General features: G+C 45.9%; 1 long non-coding RNA gene across 1 annotated transcript; it reads left to right on the top strand.

The window, feature by feature from the left end:
- The first annotated feature begins 13,874 nt into the window (after positions 1-13,874).
- Positions 13,875-23,618, top strand: LOC146036545 (uncharacterized). The gene is made up of 4 exons (XR_014460837.1): positions 13,875-13,976; positions 14,196-14,384; positions 21,429-21,492; positions 23,210-23,618. It is a non-coding gene; the product is annotated as an uncharacterized LOC146036545 (long non-coding RNA).
- The last annotated feature ends 293 nt before the right edge of the window (positions 23,619-23,911 follow it).

The following is a 23,911-nucleotide window of genomic DNA, read 5'->3' as shown; positions in this document are numbered from 1 at the left end:
GCGCGTGGGATTGATTGAATTAGAATAAGTCTTATATGTGGAATGCAATGCAGGATCCTTAACAGGTTTTGGAAATAACATCATGGAGGATTCAGTACTGAAAAAAGTAATTAATATAAATAAACTTCATTCATGGTTATATATCATGTCTGCACCTATTTGTGTTTATTACAAATAAAATCATTGTTTCTATCTTCAGTATATTAGTGCATCATTTCAGTTTAATAGTGCAACAATCCGTTCTCAGGGTTTAGGTACCACAACACACACTTCAGAAGGTGAGCGCAGGGCCACCCCCATATTCTGCATTACTTTAGGAGTGTGGACACACTCCAGCCCCACAGCCCCTTCGCTCATACTGGTATCTAGAGCGCGGACAAACCCACACCTTACCCTTTAATCGGATCAGGTCAGCCGCATTTGCTTAAGAAGAGAGTTGTCTTATTGGAAACACATACATTTTCAGTATTAAATCACCATAAACATAGATGCAACCTTTCCATCCGCAGGATTTATAAGGTAAGTAGGGGGTATTGGGACCAGAGCGGAGCTTAGCTTACAGTACTTCATCAGTGGAGATAATTACTAAACTTAGTTCTAAGGGATAATATATTACTACTGCATACCTCCCAACTTTCGTCCGGAGGAAATAGGGACACTCGCGCGGCGAAGCCGCGCGAGCGCCCGAAAAGGGGGCGGGGTGTATGCAAATGAGGGCGCGGCTTATGCTAATTAGCTGCGACCTCATTTTCATACGAGAATAGACGCTGTGCGCATGCGCACAGCGTCTATTCTACTAGATTGGGGGGTCTCCCAACTGCCACCCCCCCGCAGCGGGACAATGCCTGCCGCGGGTGGGACAGCGGGACAGGACCCGAAAATCGGGACTGTCCCGACGGAATCGTGACAGTTGGGAGGTATGCTACTGCAAAGTATTACATTAGAAATGGTCACGCAAATTACAAAAACATAAATATAGCCATAATGAAATATAATAGGGTGCGTCTAATTTCTTAAATAATAATACTAACGTATGTACTTGCCTACTCTCCTGGTAGTTGGGCAGCCACCCGAATGGGCAGGCAGATCCGCCGCATCCTATTAATGTGGGCAGGATTATTTATTTATTACCAGTTATTTATATAGCGCACACATATTCCACAGCGCTGTACAGAGAATATTTGTACAATCACATCAGTCCCTGCCCCAGTGGAGCTTACACTCTATATTCCCTACCACATGTACACGCACACATAGACATTCTAGGGTTAATTTTGTTGGGAGCCAATTAACCTACCAGTATATTTTTGGATTGTGGGAGGAAAGCGGAGTACACGGAGGAAAGCCATGTAAACACAGGAAGAATATACAAACTCCACACAGTTAGGGCTTAGAGACAAACACAGGAAAATGCTGGTTGCAATGAGGGGGCGGGGCTAAAATGACATGAATCGCATCCTTTTGTTATTTTAGCTCCACCCCCTTTCAGCAGAACAGTGATTTTGAAGGAATGGGGATGGGGTTTGTGGATGTCAGAGTCCGCCCTTGTCCTGGGAATTGAACAGCAGCGTCTTCTCTGTGGGCTTCTTGGGGTGAGGAGAAAATATAAATAGGTACATATGACACATTAGGAGGTACATTTGATAATGCATCTCCTAGTGTTAAATCTAATGATATTATAAGTCCTACACAGGGGATTCCTGAGACCAAACTCCACAAGGTTTTCAGACTGTGGATGGCATTAATGTTTGTGCTGGTGTAAGACACCACAAAAATAACCAGGAGGTGCAAAGACTCCAGGACCACGTAATAGAGCCAATGGGATCACATAACCATTAGGTGGCCCTTAAGCTAGGATTAAAGGGCCGTTATAGTAGTAACACTACTGTTTGTAAGCAGCTCTGAGTTTATGGCCGATTTGAAGAAGGGGCACGTAGGAGACATCTCGGTAAAGAGACACCTCCTCCTCATACTTGCCATACTCCCCGAGAGAGGGCAGCCAGCTCCGGCAAGTGGGAGGGGGCGCTTATGGGGAGCATGGCCAGGGTGATTGTATTATTGTTGCCACAAACCATCGTGGTGCAATGCCGGTATTTCAAGTATTGCACAGCCAGGGCCGAGGCTTATGATGTCATGTGGTTCCCGCGGGGGAAAAAGGGGGGGGGGGTTGTGGGAGATTGGTTGCAATACTGGGGACTTGCCCACCTTTCCAGGGGGACTGGGAGGCGGACCTGATATTGGGAGCCTCCCGGCCATTCCTGGAGTGTAGGAAAATATGCACCTCCTGTATGTAACTGCGATCCCAACACTGCGACCTGGGATCCAACATCGCAACCAACAGCATTCTCCACACAGCCAGCCAGCTGAGTAAGTGTGGGGTGCAAGGGCAGGAAGTCTGCATGGTGACACACAGACCCCTGGCTGTCCACTCCCAGAAAACAGGAAAGACCTGCCCCTTGTTTCTTGGAGGCGCCCGTTCTCCCCACTCCGGGAAACATCACAAGGTCACAGAATACCGATAATCTGGAACCTGCTAGGTTACCCAGACCCGATTACTAATCCGTATTCAAAACATTTGGAATCTTTTTTTGGGATGTTATTTGGGATGCCTAGTTCATTTACTGCAGTTTCAGGTATGCCACGTTCCCTCTAGTCCATAAATAGGAGCTTCCCGGGTATCTCCCACTGTTGTGCCACGCTGAGCAGCTCAGCCCGTGGCCCAACACTGCGTGCTAAATGCTTATTATCAAATCTTAGCAATGCTTAACAACAGGGTCAGCAAAAGTCAGCAAGTAAGATCTGTATGCTACAGTATATAAATGTAATTACTTGCAAAATAGCGATCGATAACTGGACTAAATCAATTAGAAAACTCAATAACAAGCCTGGGTATTGTAACAATATTCTGTTTAAGATAAAGAGGAAACACAATGGTGAGTATTTTTGGATTTGCAAATATTGACTTAACAGCCTTATTTCAAGCAAACGTTGAGCGTTTTATAAGTGTTGAACGTGACAACCACCTGTTATCATGAAATAATCCAGAGGCCGGCTTCCCCTCTGTCCAGGAACGAGAAGAGGCGCAAAGGGAAAATTGTGGCACATAAGTGTTGCACGCTGGTCACAACCTGTTTGAACTGGTCCCATCAGGCAGATGGTTTAGGTCCATTCCCGCTAAGTTGACCAGAACAGGGGCGGAACTATAGCCGGTGCAGACGGTGCAGTGCACCGGGGCCCAAGGGGTTAAAGGGGCCCGGTGCCGCCATCTGCCCGGTATGTCAAAGTTATGTATTGTTTTTTTTTTAATATGTGGCACTACACGCGTCCACGGCCGGCGGGGGGTATGCGGCCGGGCAGCAGGGGTGTGTATGCGGTTGGGCAGCAGGGGGTGTATGCGGCCGGGAAGCGGGGGTATGCATCCAGGCAGCGGGGGTATGTGGCTGGGAAATGGGGGGTATGCGTCCGGGCAGCGGGGGATATGCGGCCGGGCAGGGTGGCTGTTAAACAGATATATGGATGTAGAGGCAGCAGCGCTCTGTACCTCCGCATCCATTTCCGTCCGGTGACTGTCAGCTGGTCTTCAGTAGCCACAGCAACAGGCAGCCAATCGCAAGGCTGCCTGTTGCTGCTCTCAGTCTCTGAGTCAGACAGGAAGTGATTTCCTGTCTGCTCTGAGGCTGAGCTCGGGAGGACTCGAGGAGGAGCAACAGGAAAACAGCAATGGCAGATGAGGTAAGTTACTTTAATGGGAGGGGAGGGGAGGGCAGTGGCACTGCTGACACACCTCAAATATTGGGGGGCTGGGGGCACAGAAATTAAAATACAATGGGGGACATTTCTAAAAATATGATGGGGCCAAAAAAATATACTTAAAATATAACAGTGAACAGGAGGGCAGAAAAACAAATGAATAATATAATGGTGCATAAACCTTACACCCCCCCCCCCCCCCCCCACACCACCAGGCTAACTTTAACCATACACCCCCTCCCCTGCAGCTCAGCTCTCACTATACACTCCTTACCTCTGAAGCCTAACCTTCATTATACACCCCCCAGTAGCCTAAACCTATCTATACACCCGCAGCCCAATTATTCACCAACCACCTGCATCCTAAACCCACCCATCCCCCCTCCACAGCCTAAACCTAGCCATACACTCCCCTCCGCAGCCTGACCATACACCCCCCTGCAGCCTATAACACTAACCACACACACCCCGCAGCCTATAACCCTAACCATACACACACCCAGCAGCCTATAACCCTAACCATACACACACACCCCGCAGCCTATAACCCTAACCATACACACACACACACACCCAGCAGCCTATAACCCTAACCATACACACACCCCGCAGCCGATAACCCTAACCATACACACACACCCCAGAGCCTATAAACCTAACCATACACACACACCCCGCAGCCTATAACCCCAATCCCACACACATTGCAGTCTATTTTTGGCACACACTGTTCCCATTTTGAGGGGGGGGCCCAAAGCATATTTTCGCACCTGGGCCCACAATGCGCTAGTTCCGCCTCTGGACCAGAACCACAAAAAGCTTCTTCCCACTAGTTGTCCACCAACTGAACAATGCCCAACATGGCTAATATGTAGGGCCTAACTTACAGAGATGCAATGTACACTGTTATGTATGAAATGTATGCTATGTATTCCCCCTTGTGTTGTTATGCGGTGATGCATTGTTCCTAGTATATGCCAGTATAGCTGGCCAGTAACGCTGATTCTGATTGAACAGGAGCATTTTCTGCATGACACAGACCTTGCTTTTGGAGCAGAATAGGGATCAGGCCTGGTAGACTGACCACTATTTGATGACATGGTCAATAAATCGATGTGCTAAAGGTCAACACAAGTTTTTCACGCTCTTTTCTTTATTTATTTTTGTTTAATTGGTATTCGACTAAGACAGAGAGCCATGCGCCACATGTCCGTGATTAGTATTTCTGCGATGATGGACTATCGAGTGAGCATCACAGTAGTGGTGATGGCTCCTCCTCAGATGGCTGTATACTGTATATGAAAGACATACTGTATTCAAGAACTTTCACATATAGCCCTAGAGCAGGCCTGGCCAACCTGTGGCTCTCCAGCTGATGTGAAGTTACACATCCCAGAATGCCTTGCCACAGTTTTAGCATTCCCTAATAGAAAAACTGTGGCAAGGCATGCTGGGACTTGTAGTTTCACAATAGCTGGAGAGCCACAGGTTGGCCAGGCCTACCCTAGAGCATCAGGCTGCAGGGGGAGAAGGCTAGCAGGCAGGCCTTAGGGGGAGGAGGCTGGATGCAGGGGCAATAGGCTGTCAGGCAGGATGCAGGGGGAACAAGGGGCAGGCAGGACGGAGGGGAAACAGGCTGGAAGGCAGGATGCAGGTGGAGCAGGCTGGCAGGCAGGGTGCAGGGAGAGTGGGCTGGCAGGCAGGGTGCGGTGGGAGTGGGCTGGCAGGCAGGGTGCAGGGGGAGTGGGCTCGCAGGCAGGACACAGGGGGAGCAGGCTGGCAGGCAGGGTGCAGGGGGAGCAAGCTGGCAGGCAGGACGGAGGGGAAACAGGCTGGCAGGCAGGATGCAGGGAGAGCAGGCTGGCAGGCAGGGTGCAGGGAGAGCGGGCTGGCAGGCAGGGTGCAGGGGGAGTGGGCTTGCAGGCAGGACACAGGGAGAGCAGGATGCAGGGGAGCAGGTTGGCAGGCATGGTGCAGCGGGAGCAAGCTGGCAGGATGCAGGGAGAGCAGACTGGCAGGAAGGGTTCAGGGGGAGCAGGCAGGACACAGGGAGCAGGCTGGCAGGCAGGGTGCAGGGAGGGTGGGCTGGCAGGTAGGAGACAGAGGGAGCAGGCTGGCAGGCAGGGCACAGGGGGAGTGGGCTGGCAGGCAGAACAGGCTGGCAGGCAGGGTGCAAGGGAAACAGGCTGGCAGGCAGGGTGCAGGGGAAGCAGGCTGTCAGACAGGATTCAGGCAGGACGTGCATGCCGGTTGAGCCCCAGGCCTGTAATATGAAACATTCACTACAATTTCTATTTCATAAAGTAAGAAAATTCAAGTAATACAAGACGTGTGATACAAACTTTTATTATGAAAAATGCATTAAGCCAGCAACATTGTGGAAGAAAATCGCCCCCTTTGATTCCTCATTATATAAATAAATCCTCTATTCCTCAGAATAAGTCCTGCCTAGACATTCATAGGCCCCATAGCAAAAGTTTGTATGGGCCCCCTATTTAGCAACTGTTGGTAATAAATGAATATAGCACATATACCTTAGACTGTAAAGATGGGCCCCCTTCAGCTCTGGGCCCCATAGCAGTTGCACCCCTTGCACCAATGGTAGTTACGCCTTTGCTGCCGGGTACAGAGCAGCAGTGGGGTCAAAATAAAGACTGATTACAAGACAATGTCAGACCAATGAACAACACATGCAGTAGTTACATCACCCAATCACTGTACCAGAATGAGTCACATACTGTACAATTATAAGGAACATCTCATAGAGCAGAGCTGTGGGGGATATACACCGTATGCTCAGCAATTACTGGAGATAATTCTATGTAACGTGCATAGTTCTGCTTGTGGCATACAGTACAATGGACGGCATATTCTCACAGTAATATTCTGTACTAGTACATGTGGAGATTTTTTATCACACCCTATGTTTTTAATGGATTCACTGACACAGAGCAGTGAATACATTATATAGGAAAATCGCATCGCATCGCATGCCATACAATAATGGCATGCGATGCGATGCAATTTCACTACCGTGAATAGCCCATTACGCAAATGCCGTAGTGGGCGCCATGATAATACACAAGTACCTATTGTTTTTATTTTATATCATTTTAGGCTCAATAAAATGTAAAAAAAAAAAACTGATAAAAGATGAAACCAGTATTACAAGTATATAAGTTATAATGGATAAATGGGTGCACCCATAGCACTATGCATGCAGCAGGACGCCCCCCCCACCCCCACCCCCCCCACACACACACAATCCCCCACCTTTTGCAGGAGGCACCATTTATCATGTGATTTGTTGGGAATGATGGTGCGGTTGGTAGAAAGCAGCCTGGCATTGTGCCGGAGCCTTTTCTACCTTTTGCACTGCAGAAGAAATCACAGACGTTGCTTCCACTAAAAAGCAGGTGGGGTGGGTCCTACTGTATGAGGGGGGTACTGCACTTGGGCTCCACAGGTGTTAATGATGAGATCTGTAGTTCTACAATAACGGGAGAACAAGACGCTCAGCTCAGGGCACTGTCAGGCAAACAAAACATTTGTACATTGCTACGGCTAGGAGTGGAGCTGTAAGAATAAGATGAATACCTATGGAGCTGCCATTTATTATTTCTGTGCGCTGGTACACTATACGCTCTCCTGGTAATAGTTCCTGCTGAAGTAAAGGCACAGACATCATCTAACTAGAAGACTACACAGAGAGTAGCGCATCGCTCTCAGGCCGTCTTCTTGCCGTAGCTGTGACAATGCGATGACAGTCTTGAGGGCTAATCAGATCTATCGGCGGTTTCTCCTGGATGGCGCAGCGCTCTTACAGGGCTCAAACTCATCCTGCAGTGACAAAGAGATTGTTTTATTACGTTTACACAGGGTGAAGGTTCTTACTTGTTTCCAAATGATAAATGTATAACAATTAGATATAGGAATATTACATCATAATGTGAAATAAAGTGTGTGTGTGTGTGTGTATACAGTATACATATATAGAGAGAGAGAGAGAGAGAGAGAGAGAGAGAGAGAGAGGAGACAAACTAATAACATTTAAAGCTATATAGATGATGTCCTTATACAGATGGAGCGCCTCTCAGCCAGCGCCGGGGCTCGCCAGATTGCCCCCTCTGGTGAGACGGCGCTCCATCGGACCTATACGCGCGAGCGTCCCAGTTTCCGGGTGGCATGGGGTTCAGTTTCTGGACAGGGGTAGGAGCAGGGAGGTGGGATCGGGCGGTGAGGACTATCGGCAAAGCATCGGTGAGATCCTTAGTAAGTGGATGCACGCGCTTCCCCTACCGGCGGCTGCTGATCCGACCGCTAGCCCCTGCAAGAACCACAGGCGCTCCATCTGTAGTTTGGAATGGAAGTAATGATGAATTTGAAGTATTTATGAATTATATTTATGTGAATAACTATAATCTAAAATTCACACATAATATAAGTGCCAATAGCATAGAATTTCTAGATCTAGTAATAAATACAAAAGATTTCGAGCTGCTGGGACAAATACAAACGCAAACACTTTAAACAGGTAGACGGTAATAGCTACCTGGACTTACAAAGTTGCCATCTTAGTAAATGGAAACAAAATATTCCCCTTTCTCAGTTCATGAGATTACGCAGGAACTGCACTAATGTACTTATGTTTGACATACAATCAAATATATAGAAACAGATTCAATGAAAAGGATATCCAGAAAAGTTAGTCCTGGAAGCCCAAAATAATTCAAAAGAAGCAAATACATAGATCAGATCTTTTGATGTATAATAAGAAGGCAGAGAGGGACAATAAAACATTATTTTGTCCTTTTATCACCCAGTACAGTGACACTGAAAGAGATATTAAAAAGGTACTTTGTAAAAACTGCCATATCCTTAAATTAGACCCGGTACTAGCAGAACATCTGTCCCAACAACCAAACATCATTTATAAAAAAAGCAAGAGATATAAAGGGGGAAATTTACTAAGAATACGAATACGATATTTCGTATTCGTGTTCTTAATACAAATGAATACAAATGTATATGGCTGTTTTAGCCATATGCAAATTCGTGTTCCGGAGGGGAATTTACAAAGCAGTCAAATACGACTGCTTTGTAAACTCCGATGGCGTATTCATTCATATTAATTTGTATTAGTGGGCGTATAAAACCGGCGTGAGGTCCCCCCTACGGCCGTAACCAGCACCAGGCTCAAAGAGCCGGGGCTGGTTTTAAAAGATCAGGGAAACATTTGAGTAGGGTGCCGCTGATTTTTTTTAAACCAGCCCCAGGCCCAACCAGCCAGCGGGGTAATGCCACAGCCGGGGGGAGACTTTTTATACAAGTCCACCCAGCCAAAGTATTAACCCTACTGACCAGTCAGCCTGGCCAGGGGTCCTGGGGAAGTGGGGACCTCCCCCCAATAAAGCCCCCCCTCCAGGAATTACCTGGCCAGGCTCAAGCCTGGTGCTGTCCCCGGTACACCTGGGCGTTGGGTACTGGGCTGATTAAAGTGAAAAAATTAGAATGAAAAACTATTGTCTAAAACTGTGGATCTATGAGTCCCAGCAAGCCTCCCCCACATGCTGGGATTTGGAGAACCACAAGTCCCAGCATGCGTGGCATTAAAGGGCCCGCTGGCACTTGTAGTTCCACAGTAATAGAAATAGTTAAAAAAAACACACACTGAAAAATAAAAGTTTAATACATCCAAATCACACACATACTGATACTTACCTTTCTTGAGCCCGTAGGTAGCCCTGGGTCAGGTGTCCTGGGGTCCTCTTGGGTCCGTCGTAGTCCACGGGATCTTCAGAAAATACCAAACCGCAAGCGTCCCCGTAACCATCGCATAGCGCTAGTTATTTGCTATTCACTACAGGGACCCCGCCGGCCGCAGCCAGCTTTATACACATGACGGCGCCACAGGTACCCCTACAGCACGGACACCCCTGACCGCCCCAGCACTGCAGGGACGCCGGGGCAGCAAGTTTTTTTCCACAGTTCGCTGGGGGTGAGGGGTGAAATGCCGCCCTCCAGGTGCCGGCGCCCTAGGCAAATGCCTAGAGCTGCCTAGTGGTGGCGCCGGCCCTGCTCCTACCTCCAAGTCTGTCTGTTGTTACCCAGTTTGTTTTATCACGGTCTACTATTGTAAAGCGCAACGGAATCTGCTGCGCTATATAAGAAACTGTAAATAAATAAATAAATGTTATGTTTTTGCTAACAGGGGCAATACAAGTCTTTATAATGGGAGCAACAATTAATATTTTATTACTTGACCACCAATTATATTTCTGTAAAATAATAATGATTTTTTGCACACATTAGTGATCACTTCATATTGCCCTTCAATCCAATAAAGTATTGCTACTTCTGATTATACATTTATCTGCCCCCCCCCCCCAATATGTTAATTAAATAATATTGCCCCGATGGTATAACTAATAATGTTTGGTGACTCCTTAACAGCATATAATTGCGCACAAAAAGGGGTGGAGTCACGGTTCATAGGGGCGGGGTCACGGCTCATGGAGGCAGTCACGGAATATAAGCCTTGCGCTACGCCCCCTTTCTCTGTCGCCCTTTTAGTAAGTGTATTATCCCTACTGATAATGATGATTTTGCCAACTGTAAAACTGCTGCACATAACCCAATGTATTATCAGTATATAGGGGTGAGTGTATGACGGAGTTATGTTATGGTTAGAAGATACTGAGATATATACAGGAATACCCAATAGCACGGAAGTAAGAATTGGACATAGCCTTTTATCCACAAAATATATCAGTCAATTGTACAATAACATTGTTGTCAATAGGACATAAAACTTTCCTCCATTATAAAAACTAATTTTCCTTAAAATTGTTACAAATCCCCTTCATCCACCTGCCAATTGCTCTCCAAACCGCTGAATAGTAAATCCATAGGTTTGGAGGTAAAATCGCAGGCAAAGGTGATTATTTGTACATTTCCCTATTCCCCTTTGAGGCCTGTGAATCAGGACAGTTGGGATGTGCGCTGTTCTGCCCCCACTTATCCCTAAACATAATTTGAGACTCTTTTGCTTTAATTTTTTTCTTCATGGCGGCCATCTTGTCCCATGACATCATTATGACATCACAAGTGCTCTGTGTCACAGGGACTTGATCACCTGAGACTCTGGAGTTGTCAGGACAAGACGTGCATTATATGCTCTCTTGATTTATCGCTAAATTTCAGCAGTTACCTCTAATATTATGGGCTGTCTTTGCAGCAAAATGTGCATCCCTGCACCCAGGAGGGAGGTAAGTGCGCTGTTATATGTATGGGTTGTACATTACACATAGAAGATGATCACAGGCCGCAATAGGGGGAGCTCACGCAATATTGGGTGTATCTGGGCATGATTTGTCCAGTTCTGTAGCCTAGATGGGGGGATAGGTATATTGTATTGTTATTCTCGATGTGCACAAATTTCCAGACTTTTACTTAAGTTTTTTTTACATGTATTGAACATCCATGTAACAAAAATGGGGGCAATTCAAGTGTTTTGCATGCCAACGACAGATGGAACATTATTGTTATGTAAAATTAGGGGTACATGGGTGGGTTATGCTGCCTGTATGTAGAATTAGGGGGTACATGGGCGGGTGACACTCCCTGTATGTAGCATTGGGGGTACATGGATGGGCGACGCTCCCTGTATGTAGCATTAGGGGGTACATGGGTTGGTGACACTCCCTGTATGTAGCATTAGGGGGTACATGGGTTGGTGACGCTCCCTGTATGTAGCATTAGGGGGTACATGGGTTGGTGACACTCCCTGTATGTAGCATTAGGGGGTACATGGGTTGGTGACGCTCACTGTATGTAGCATTAGGGGGTACATGGGTTGGTGACGCTCCCTGTATGTAGCATTAGGGGGTACATGGGTTGGTGACGCTCCCTGTATGTAGCATTAGGGGTACATAATGTGGGCATGTTGTGTAGTAACACTCACGTTTAACCTTTAGCCTCACAGGCTCTCACATTAACAACACTGAAGCCTCCGTCTCCCCACCTTGCTGGGCTTTGTAGTTCTGCAAGCCCTTCTGCTGCTGTCGTACATGTAGGTTCCCCCTGGAGATCCCCTGTCCCATTTTTGGCTGTGTGCAGTGTGCTCCTTCTCCTGCCAGTAGCTGCCTCCTGCCCATTCTCCTCCTGACTAACTGCCACTAACTGCCCATGCGCCATGGTGACCAGGGTTGTCAGATCATCCCTGTATTAAGCGCACATATGAAATACACAGGTCCCAGAGTTCATACCAACTCTCATTGTGTCCAATGAGCAGTCAAATTTAGTCCCAGAACCTGTGTTAAAAAAAATCTGGACTGCTCATCGGATGTAATGACAGTTGGCATGACCTCTGACCCCTGTGACCTGTGTAATTCATATGTGCACTTATTAATGGGATGATCTGGCACCCCTGCTGGTGACCCTCATACCAGGGGAAATGCAGGATGTAAGAGGGGGGTTTCTCCCAACATGACCCATTCCAGGAGGGACACAATGCTCTGTTCCTGGGCTTCCCTCTGATATTATGATTGCTGTCATCTGGGTTGAACTAGTTACTTGTTAAGAAAGGTGATAGTAATCCAAAAATAAGAGCAGGGATGGACAACCACCATCGATGATTCATTGTGATTGATGGTTTATGGCTGATGTAGAATAAAACATTTTTGCTATCGATGGAGAATCAGATGGTTTGCCTTCATCGATGGTGCAACATAACACCTGTGACACCCTGCCCGTGGTACTGATTGGTCCATGAGCCCGTCAATCACATAAAAGTGATGACCATTGGTTGTTGAAACCACAAATGCATACTGTAGATTTCCACCATTGATGACCACATGCAATATCACCATCGATGGCAACCACACCGATGGTCATATATAATTAAACTAGTCCAAGAACAGAGCATTTTGTCCATTCTGGAGTGGGTCAAGTTGGAAGGTATTTAATTATATATATCTATACAATCACATACATATACACACACACACACACACACATATACATATTCATCTAGTGGTCGTCCAATTAGCAGTGCTGCTCTGAATCTATGACTGTCACTCCCCTGCACAGTGGGAGGGGTTCTGATAAGTGCCTTGAGTCCTATTGGAGATAAAGATCACAGACCCGCTACTCATGAAATTATGCTGTGACGGGCGGGGCTTTGATTGCCGAAGTGAGCACAGATGTTTAAAGGAAAATCTGGGGGGTTCTAGTTACTGAGTACCCCCCTTTGTGTGCTAGTGCATACCACCTGGTGCCTAGGGACATGGGGGTTTATTCTAGTTCATTCTTTCTGACAAAATCCTTCTTAGATGGACAAAACCATGTGCACTGCAGGGGGGCAGATGTAACATGTGCAGAGAGAATTAGATTTGGGTGAGTTATTTTGTTTCTGTGCAGGGAAAATACTGACTGCATGATTTTACACTTCAATATAGATCTCACTTTGAAGAAAAACCCCACCCAAATCTAATTCTCTCTGCACAAGTTACATCTGCCCCACCCGCAGTGCACATGGTTTTGTCCATCTAAGAAGGATTTTGTCAGAAAGAATGGACTAGAATAACCCCCATGGTCACTTGGTCCCTCCAGCGAGTGTTACCCTAACGACTGTTATATATTACTGACAGTATATGAAACTTAGTGAATATACAGTAAGAAAGCTGAGTGGACCTTCTCTCAGTCACTATACATTGCTATAATATTATTATACCTGCTGACGCCGCTACTAATAGTTATAACAATAAATTATAAGCCACAATGGTGAAGTTACAGCTGGTTCCACTGCTCTGATCTGTTCTATTGCTTCCATGGTAGAAAGTGCTTGTACTGCGGAGAGTTCTGTAGTCACAGCTCATGATGTCTCTTCCTCTGCTCCTTACAGTCTGCGAGGCTTAATAATGGAGAGGCCAAGCACCGCACCAATGTGCAGCCTCCGACCTGCGTGCACCACCCCACCGGCGTGCAGCCTCCGACCTGCGTGCACCCCCCCACCAGTGTGCAGCCTCCGACCTGCGTGCACCCCCCCACCAGCGTGCAGCCTCTGACCTGCGTGCACCCCCCCACCAGTGTGCAGCCTGCCGTGCCCTGCGCCAATGTGTCCGGCGATCTCCCAGCTAAGCCCGACCTGACGTGAGAGGCATATGTAGCAGCAGCGGTGGCAGCAGCCATACATGAAGTGGTGGCATCCTACTTCCCTATTGATGGTAAGTGTGCCCCAGGTGTTATGTATGGGCTGCTTGTTTCTGATCACTTTTCTAATTCTAGTGTTGCTATGTTCAGGCGCACTACAGAGGAGATTGCGCCTCCGCACAGAACTCACACCCTATTACATAGAGCCCATAGACAGTACGGGGTACATATACTACAATGGAAAGAGGTGATGTTGCCAAGGCAATCAATCAGATTCTGTCTCTCATTTTTAGATGATACGAGCAGTGTGAGCAGCAGCAGTGGCTATTCGGGACTAATGTATATGCCCCCCACCAGTGCGCGGCCCCCCTTGCCCGGCAAAGTGCCAGCCAAGCCAGATATCAGACTGGCGCAAGAGACGAATGTGGCAGCAGTATCAGCAGCCATCACGGAGGGAGTGGCATCCTACCTGCCCTTTGATGGTAAGTTTCCCCCAGGTGTTATGTATGGGCTGCTTGTTACTCATCACTTTTCTAATTCTAGTGTTGCTTTGTTCGGGCGCACGCACAGGTGGTGCCAACATTACTGTTATCATTGTGACAGGCTGGTAACTAGTATATATGTAATAAGCTGGTAAATCTGTGACAGGCTGGTAACTAGTATGTACAGTATGTAATAGGCTGGGAGTTCTGTGACAGGCAGGTAACTAGTATATATGTAATAAGCTGGGAGTTCTGTGACAGGCTGGTAACTAGTATGTATGTCATAAGCTGTGAGTTCTGTGACAGGCTGGTAACTGGTATGTATGTAATAAGCTGTGAGTTCTGTGACAGGCATGCAACTAGTATATATGTAATAAGCTGGGAGTTCTGTGACAGGCTGGTAACTAGTATATATGTAATAGGCTGGGAGTTCTGTGACAGGCTGGTAACTAGTATGTATGTAATAGGCTGGGAGTTCTGTGACAGGCATGCAACTAGTATATATGTAATAAGCTGGGAGTTCTGTGACAGGCTGGTAACTAGTATATATGTAATAGGCTGGGAGTTCTGTGACAGGCCAGTAACTTGTATATATGTAATAGGCTGGGAGTTCTGTGACAGGCCGGTAACTAGTATGAATGTGATAACCTGGGAGTTCTGTGACAGGCCGGTAACTAGTATATATGTAATAGGCTGGGAGTTCTGTGACAGGCCGGTAACTAGTATATATGTAATAGGCTGGGAGTTCTGTGACAGGCTGGTAACTAGTATGTATGTAATAGGCTGGGAGTTCTGTGACAGGCATGCAACTAGTATATATGTAATAAGCTGGGAGTTCTGTGACAGGCTGGTAACTAGTATATATGTAATAGGCTGGGAGTTCTGTGACAGGCAGGTAACTAGTATATATGTAATAGGCTGGGAGTTCTGCGACAGGCTGGTAACTAGTATATATGTAATAGGCTGGGAGTTCTGTGACAGGCTGGTAACTAGTATATATGTAATAGGCTGGGAGTTCTGTGACAGGCCGGTAACTAGTATATATGTAATAGGCTGGGAGTTCTGTGACAGGCTGGTAACTAGTATGTATGTAATAGGCTGGGAGTTCTGTGACAGGCATGCAACTAGTATATATGTAATAAGCTGGGAGTTCTGTGACAGGCTGGTAACTAGTATGTATGTCATAAGCTGTGAGTTCTGTGACAGGCTGGTAACTGGTATGTATGTAATAAGCTGTGAGTTCTGTGACAGGCATGCAACTAGTATATATGTAATAAGCTGGGAGTTCTGTGACAGGCTGGTAACTAGTATATATGTAATAGGCTGGGAGTTCTGTGACAGGCTGGTAACTAGTATGTATGTAATAGGCTGGGAGTTCTGTGACAGGCATGCAACTAGTATATATGTAATAAGCTGGGAGTTCTGTGACAGGCTGGTAACTAGTATATATGTAATAGGCTGGGAGTTCTGTGACAGGCCAGTAACTTGTATATATGTAATAGGCTGGGAGTTCTGTGACAGGCCGGTAACTAGTATGAATGTGATAACCTGGGAGTTCTGTGACAGGCCGGTAACTAGTATATATGTAATAGGCTGGGAGTTCTGTGACAGGCCGGTAACTAGTATATATGTAATAGGCTGGGAGTTCTGTGACAGGCTGGTAACTAGTATGTATGTAATAGGCTGGGAGTTCTGTGACAGGCATGCAACTAGTATATATGTAATAAGCTGGGAGTTCTGTGACAGGCTGGTAACTAGTATATATGTAATAGGCTGGGAGTTCTGTGACAGGCAGGTAACTAGTATATATGTAATAGGCTGGGAGTTCTGCGACAGGCTGGTAACTAGTATATATGTAATAGGCTGGGAGTTCTGTGACAGGCTGGTAACTAGTATATATGTAATAGGCTGGGAGTTCTGTGACAGGCCGGTAACTAGTATATATGTAATAGGCTGGGAGTTCTGTGACAGGCTGGTAACTAGTATATATGTAATAGGCTGGGAGTTCTGTGACAGGCATGCAACTAGTATATATGTAATAAGCTGGGAGTTCTGTGACAGGCTGGTAACTAGTATATATGTAATAGGCTGGGAGTTCTGTGACAGGCCAGTAACTAGTATATATGTAATAGGCTGGGAGTTCTGTGACAGGCCGGTAACTAGTATGAATGTGATAACCTGGGAGTTCTGTGACAGGCCGGTAACTAGTATATATGTAATAGGCTGGGAGTTCTGTGACAGGCCGGTAACTAGTATATATGTAATAGGCTGGGAGTTCTGTGACAGGCTGGTAACTAGTATGTATGTAATAGGCTGGGAGTTCTGTGACAGGCATGCAACTAGTATATATGTAATAAGCTGGGAGTTCTGTGACAGGCTGGTAACTAGTATATATGTAATAGGCTGGGAGTTCTGTGACAGGCCAGTAACTAGTATATATGTAATAGGCTGGGAGTTCTGTGACAGGCCGGTAACTAGTATATATGTAATAGGCTGGGAGTTCTGTGACAGGCTGGTAACTAGTATATATGTAATAGGCTGGGAGTTCTGTGACAGGCAGGTAACTAGTATATATGTAATAAGCTGGGAGTTCTGTGACAGGCAGGTAACTAGTATATATGTAATAGGCTGGGAGTTCTGTAACAGGCTGGTATCTAGTATATATGTAATAAGCTGGGAGTTCTGTGACAGGCTGGTAACTAGTATATTTGTAATAGGCTTTTAGTTCTGTGACAGGCAGGTAACTAGTATATATGTAATAAGCTGGGAGTTTTGTGACAGGCTGGTAACTAGTATGTATGTCATAAGCTGGGAGTTCTGTGACAGGCTGGTAACTAGTAAATATGTAATAAGCTAGGAGTTCTGTGACAGGCTGGTAACTGGTATATATATATAATAAGCTAGGAGTTCGGTGACAGGCTGGTAACTAGTATATATGTAATAGGCTGGGAGTTCTGTGACAGGCTGGTAACTAGTATGTATGTAATAGGCTGGGAGTTCTGTGACAGGCTGGTAACTAGTATATATCAGGGTTGCCGACCCTCCCGAAATTTCCGGGAGTCTCCCGAAAATCGGGGCCCCCTCCCGTCCCCCCGGAAGGGTGGGCAACCCTCCCGGATTCAGGGGGACCCCCGCTGTCCCTCGGATCGCGGCATTAAAATACCGCAATCCTCGGGTCTCAGAGGAGGGGGCGGAGCTAAAATGACACAATCGCTCCATTTTAGCCTGCCCCCTCCACGGAGATCCCTGAATTTGCTGGTTTAACAGCATGGGGGCGGGGCTTAGTGATGTCACGCTTAAGCCCCGCCCCCTGAGCGGCTACTGAATCTCTCCTCTCCGGGAGTAAGAAAGTCGGCAACCCTGGTATATATGTAATAGGCTGGGAGTTCTGTGACAGGCTGGTAACTAGTATATATGTAATAGGCTGGGAGTTCTGTGACAGGCTGGTAACTAGTATATATGTAATAGGCTGGGAGTTCTGTGACAGGCAGGTAACTAGAATATATGTAATAGGCTGGGAGTTCTGTGACAGGCTGGTAACTAGTATATATGTAATAGGCTGGGAGTTCTGTGACAGGCTGGTAACTAGTATATATGTAATAGGCTGGGAGTTCTGTGACAGGCCGGTAACTAGTATATATGTAATAGGCTGGGAGTTTTGTGACAGGCAGGTAACTAGTATATATGTAATAGGCTGGGAGTTCTGTGACAGGCTGGTAACTAGTATATATGTAATAAGCTGGGAGTTCTGTGACAGGCAGGTAACTAATATATATGTAATAAGCTGGGAGTTCTGTGACAGGCTGGTAACTAGTATATATGTAATAGGCTGGGAGTTCTGTGACAGGCTGGTAACTAGTATATATGTAATAGGCTGGGAGTTCTGTGACAGGCAGGTAACTAATATATACCGTATTTATCGGCGTATAACACGCACTTTTTCCCCCCTGAAAATAGGGGGAAAAGATGGGTGCGTGTTATACGCCGATATGCGTGCTATACGGCGGTAATTTCACCCGGCGGGTACCTGTAATGCCTGTAATGCCGGGTGTTGCTGTTATGCGCGTTGCTGTCATCCACGGGACGCCTACTAATCGCGCGTTCTCTGCTGCTGCTGCTGCTGCTCAGCGTCGGGTCCTCGCAGCAGCAGCACGCTTAAAACTCCTCCCTGTCATCCACGGGGCGCCTACTAATCGCGTGTTCTCTGCTGCTGCTGCTGCTGCTCACCGTCGGGTCCTCGCAGCAGCAGCACACTTAAAACTCCTCCCTGCACAGTGACTCCTTCCTCCCTGGCTACAGCAGCGTCATCAGCCTTCCCAAGCGCTGGCTGTAGCCTGGAGGAGGAGAAGGATTTCTGTGCTAACTGTGCTGCCCTGCTTCTGTTATTCAAGGTGGATTTTTTTTTTTCTTTTACAGATAATCAATTATGTTAATAAACACTGTAATAAAGTTTTTATTTAGCATATTGGACAAAGAAAGAAAGGGGACTGCTCGGAGGGGAACGCACTAAAGAAATAGAGTCATAAAAAATAACTTTTAATACATCATAATTAATATTCCCACAATTAGCTTGAATGGGAGTGCAGCGAAAAATGAGAGTTTAAAATATTAGACATACACACATATACACACAATGTGCACAAAAAGACAGAAAATAAGTGCTTTAAAAAATGACACTTGAATCCTGACCAAAAATAATGCTCACACAATAATAGCCAAAGATGTGGTGTTATTGATCCAGGAAAAATGTAGCCCTATTTAATAATTGTTTAATCTCCAATTGATAACTGTAAATTTCAAATTTCAACTCAACCTTTTTGTAGTAGCACTGCCACCTTCTGGCAAATCAATGACAAATTATGAATGGTTCAGGGACCTTTCTCACTAAGGACCTCTGATACACTATCCTGTTGCACCATCTAGTGGTGATTTTAGGGATATTATTTCAACTTTTGTCTGATGCAGAGGATTTTCACAAAATTTAATTGGCAGCCCAGAGGGGCATGATTATAGCATGGTAATTATGGTTGAACAATTTGAAAAAAGAGGAGAAAAAACCATAAAGAAATGAGAGCATAAATTGTTGAGGGCTTTCCTAACATCAAGGTTTAAAGTGCTCAGGAGGATATGATAGGCTGAAAATCGGAGTTATAATTATCTCCTTGGATTTTTATTCAGCAACTCAGGCACATTTGTAGGGTATCTGCTACCTACTTCATCCAAGGTGTGGGTAATTTGACACCTGGATGGTCTGATAGCGCCCTTTAAAGAACCAACATCATTTTAACATACATTAATCAGGCTAGTAAGCATATTTGGACAGGTTTAACCCGACACTAGTGTTTCGCTTTCTAGTTCAGCTTTTTCAAGGCCTTGAAAAAGCTGAACTAGAAAGCGAAACACTAGTGTCGGGTTAAACCTGTCCAAATATGCTTACTAGCCTGATTAATGTATGTTAAAATGATGTTGGTTCTTTAAAGGGCGCTATCAGACCATCCAGGTGTCAAATTACCCACACCTTGGATGAAGTAGGTAGCAGATACCCTACAAATGTGCCTGAGTTGCTGAATAAAAATCCAAGGAGATAATTATAACTCCGATTTTCAGCCTATCATATCCTCCTGAGCACTTTAAACCTTGATGTTAGGAAAGCCCTCAACAATTTATGCTCTCATTTCTTTATGGTTTTTTCTCCTCTTTTTTCAAATTGTTCATCCATAATTACCATGCTATAATCATGCCCCTCTGGGCTGCCAATTAAATTTTGTGAAAATCCTCTGCATCAGACAAAAGTTGAAATAATATCCCTAAAATCACCACTAGATGGTGCAACAGGATAGTGTATCAGAGGTCCTTAGTGAGAAAGGTCCCTGAACCATTCATAATTTGTCATTGATTTGCCAGAAGGTGGCAGTGCTACTACAAAAAGGTTGAGTTGAAATTTGAAATTTACAGTTATCAATTGGAGATTAAACAATTATTAAATAGGGCTACATTTTTCCTGGATCAATAACACCACATCTTTGGCTATTATTGTGTGAGCATTATTTTTGGTCAGGATTCAAGTGTCATTTTTTAAAGCACTTATTTTCTGTCTTTTTGTGCACATTGTGTGTATATGTGTGTATGTCTAATATTTTAAACTCTCATTTTTCGCTGCACTCCCATTCAAGCTAATTGTGGGAATATTAATTATGATGTATTAAAAGTTATTTTTTATGACTCTATTTCTTTAGTGCGTTCCCCTCCGAGCAGTCCCCTTTCTTTCTTTGTCCAATATGCTACATGCTTGACTGCCGGGAACAGCACCCCCTTTAGTCCATTTAAGAAAATTTGGGGTTCCTTCTCTAAAAAATATCTTTAATTCTGGTGTGCAGGAGTGCAATAGGCTTCCCAGTGGAGCCACCACATGCTACAAAAGTTTTTATTTAGAAATCCCCTCTTAAAATTAAGGTGCGTGTTATACGCCGGTGCATGTTATACGCCGATAAATACGGTATGTAATAAGCTGGGAGTTCTGTGACAGGCAGGTAACTAATATATATGTAATAAGCTGGGAGTTCTGTGACAGGCTGGTAACTAGTATATATGTAATAAGCTGGGAGTTCTGTGACAGGTAGGTAACTAATATATATGTAATAAGCTGGGAGTTCTGTGACAGGCTGGTAACTAGTATATACAGTATGTAATAGGCTGGGAGTTCTGTGACAGGCTGGTAACTAGTATATATGTAATAGGCTGGGAGTTCTGTGACAGGCAGGTAACTAATATATATGTAATAAGCTGGGAGTTCTGTCACAGGCAGGTAACTAATATATATGTAATAAGCTGGGAGATCTGTGACAGGCTGGTAACTAGTATATATGTAATAAGCTGGGAGTTCTGTGACAGGCTGGTAACTAGTATATATGTAATAGGCTGGGAGTTCTGTGACAGGCAGGTAACTAATATATATGTAATATAATTGTACGGGGTACAATTACTACAATGAAAAGAGGTGATGTTGCCCATAGCAACCAATCGGATTCTGTCTCTCATTTTCAGATGATACAACGTCTCTTGATAGCGCGGACACCAGCTCTTTTACGAGCAGTGACTCCTCCCCCTGGTAGGTTGCCGGCACAATCCGCGCGTTCTCCCTGCTCTGGTCGCTGGGGTAGATTTCAGGTCTCTTGTCTTACACACATACTGTGATGTAGAACCGGTATCTCCATATCTGCTGCAGCTGGGGGGGGGGGGGCTACACAAGTTCTCTCACACAGCGCTGATGGGCTGGTATCCTACTAGTATGACATGCATATATATATCATTATACTATTGCCCCTTTCAGACCGCACTTTAAAAACGGTATATTGCCGTTTTTTTACCGTTTTAAAACGGTAATGTGTGCGATCTGAAAGGTGCAGGACCACTTAACCGGTTAGAAAAAAACGTTTTTTCTAACCGGTTAAAATGCAGGGTCCTACCCGTTTCAGAACCGGTATTTTAGGCTCAAAATCGGTTCTGAAACAGTATTTAGGACCCAGCCAATGAGCTGGGTCCTAAATTCAGCACAGTGAATACTTAATGAGCGCTCATTAAGTATTCACAGCACTGGAGCCCCCCCCGCGCGCGTCGACACCCCCGCGCGCGTGTCGACGCCCCCCGCGTGTCGGCGCCCCCCGTGTCGACTTACCCCGTGCCGGTATCTCCGCTGTGGTTCCCGGCACTGCAGCTCAGTATGCTCGGAAAGCACTTATGAAAAAAGTGTCTTTCAGAAAATGGCTGCCCCCATACGAAAGACAGTTTTTTTAAACAGGGTTTCCTATGGGGCAACCATTTTCTGGAAGACACTTTTTTCATAAGTGCTTTCCGAGCATACTGAGCTGCAGTGCCGGGATCCACAACGGAGGTACCGGCACGGGGTAAGTCGACACGGGGGGGGGGGGCGCCGACACGCGGGGGGGGGGGTGGGTGGGGGCGCCGACACGCGCGGGGGGCGTCGACATGCACGGGGGGCGTCGACACGCGCGAGGGGGGGGGGGAGGAGGGGGGAGCTGCACGGAGGGGAGGGCTGAAGGCTGCACTGGCTTTGACCCTGTATTTGGAAAGTTTCCAAAAACGGGTCTGCCAGTGTCAAAAAATCGGCACTTAAACGGTAATATACCGTTTAAGTGCTGCGGTGTGAAAGGGGTTTTATCTGGCAGACCCGTTTTTGGAAACGTTTCCAAATACAGGGTCAAAGCCAGAGATGCGGTCTGAAAGCAGCATATGAGGGTAACAATATAAGAAGAGAAATGCTACAGCAGGAGAAATGAAGTCATGTAAATTATGGGGCCCACACACACGTAGTGATATTATTTATTATTTATTTATTTATTAACAGTTTCTTATATAGCGCAGCATATTCCGTTGCGCTTTACAATAGCAGACAGTGAAACAAAACAGGGTATTTACAGACAGTCAAAATGTTATCAGTGATCTGAGCGATGCTAGATCGCTCAGCACTGATCGCTAAGCATACAGCGCAGCACCAGTGCTGTGTGCTGAGCGATATGTCACTGCCCATGTTCTCAATAGAGAGAACACAGACGATGACCAGATTTATACTGCGTGCAGTATCTGATTCTCCTGGTAATAACGACACACGGGGACACGCATCACTATGGGCCCCACACACACAGCGTTGCGTGCTTCATTTCTAGTCAGATCACTTAGAAAATAGGCCACAATCGCTCGGTGTGTATCCCCATTACAGGGATCTCACATCACTGTGCACTGGGCTTCCTGTATGGGGCCGTCCTTGTCATGTCTTTACAATAACTGATCAAAATTTGTTTTTATAGGAAGGTCACCTACAAGAAGCGGGTGGATGTCGGCTTCTTATGGCAGGAGGAGGAAGGCGGGATGCCCAGTTTTTACATCTAACCTGGACATTGGACTCACTGAGCCCTTAAGTTTAACATTGATTTGACTTGTGTCACTGCATCAAACTAAATCATTACAGTTTATGCAACTTGTTAAAGCCAGTCCCGTTGACGGCTCATCCCCCTACCTAAGCCTGTCCCGTTGACGGCTCATCCCCCTACCTAAGCCTGTCCCGTTGACGGCTCATCCCCCTACCTAAGCCAGTCCCGTTGACGGCTCATCCCCCTAAGCCTGTCCCGTTGACAGGTAATACCCCTACCCATGCCTGTCCCGTTGACGGGTAATCCCCCTACCCCCAATCTCTGTCTTCACAACTCCCTCTCTCCATATCCAGCAAGTCTGAAACATCATTTTGCTGTCACTTTCTATGGAGTAATTTTGTCGCTGCGCGGCCTCTATATGAATCTGTTGTGGTCATCAATAAAAAGCCTGACAAGCCGATCAGTGTCTGATGTGTTATTTCCCACTAATGTGAGTGTTCCCATTGTACTACTGTACTGGTCTGACCCATAGTCACGTGTTAACCCTTTGAGTGCCAAGTGAATTTGTCAAAATAGGTGTAAAAATTGCCAAACAACCATTTCTATCCATCATAGTGACCTGTAATTTTTGCCTTATAT

The sequence above is a fragment of the Crinia signifera genome, chromosome 9, assembly GCF_055691185.1.
Source record: "Crinia signifera chromosome 9, ASM5569118v1, whole genome shotgun sequence".
Taxonomy (NCBI): Eukaryota; Metazoa; Chordata; class Amphibia; order Anura; family Myobatrachidae; genus Crinia; species Crinia signifera.
The sequence above is the reverse complement of the archived record's forward strand: the minus strand, read 5'-3'. Positions and strand labels throughout refer to the sequence as shown.